Consider the following 1,021-nt stretch of genomic DNA (forward strand, 5'->3'; position numbering starts at 1 on the left):
CAAAGCCAGGCCTCATGATCCTCTCCCTTCTCCCCTGCTAGGACTTGGTGGCCTGGGTGACAGCCGGTTTCCTGCACATCCCACATGCAGAGGACATCCCCAACGCGGGGACTGTGGGGAATGGAGTGGGCTTCTTGCTCCGACCCTACAACTTCTTTGACCAGGACCCCTCCTCTGATTCTGCTGACTCCGTCTACTTCCGGGGGGACCAGGATGCAAAGGCCTGCGAGGTCAACCCCCTGGCTTGCCTCCCCCAGGCTGCTGCTTGTGCTCCCGACCTCCCTGCCTTCTCTCACGGGGGCTTCTCTCACAACTAGGCGGTCCCTGGGGTGGGGAATGTGTCCGGGGCCCCAAGATCAGGGTATGTGGGTATGGGGAGAAGTGGGCACTAGGTCGAGCAGTCTGGTGTCCTCTTCAGCTTCCTCACACCCCTGAGGTCCCCTCTTCCTCCTCCCCCAAGTTCCCCTCCACCCATGACCCTCCCTTGCATCCCCCTCTCTACTGGGACCATCCTGAGCCTGTGATGCTGGGGGTAGGGGGCATAGGGGAGTCTGAGCTTTGTTGCCACCAGACCTGCTGAGTTCCTGTCCCAAAGAGGAGAGGAATAGCCATCCAGGAGCTTGGAGTGATGGCCAAGCTTTCCACAGAAAACTCCCCACCTTTTTGTCTTTCTGGCTTTCCCAAATCTTTTTAGGTCTTCTCCAGGTCCCTCCTGACCTCCCTAGTCCCCCCCCCTCGCCCCCCTTGGGTCTCTGTAATGGGGATTGTCCCCTAGAGACCCCAGGGCTGTGTTCCTGCCAAGCTTATGCATCCATGGATGAGCTGGAAGGGGCTTCCTGGCCCATATTCCCTCTTATCCAAGCCCTCCTCCTTTTCCTCTTCCTTTTGCCTACTGCCTCCTCCTCCTGTTCCTACCCATTCTTATATCCTGAGATTTCCCTCCCAGCCCTGAGCGGATGTTTCTCTGCCCTAATGTTCCTCTAGCCCTCATTTCTCAGCTTTAGTCTCCTCTCCTAGCCCT

This window comes from Hipposideros armiger, unplaced genomic scaffold (assembly GCF_001890085.2).
Source record: "Hipposideros armiger isolate ML-2016 unplaced genomic scaffold, ASM189008v1 scaffold_482, whole genome shotgun sequence".
NCBI classification, from domain to species: domain Eukaryota; kingdom Metazoa; phylum Chordata; class Mammalia; order Chiroptera; family Hipposideridae; genus Hipposideros; species Hipposideros armiger.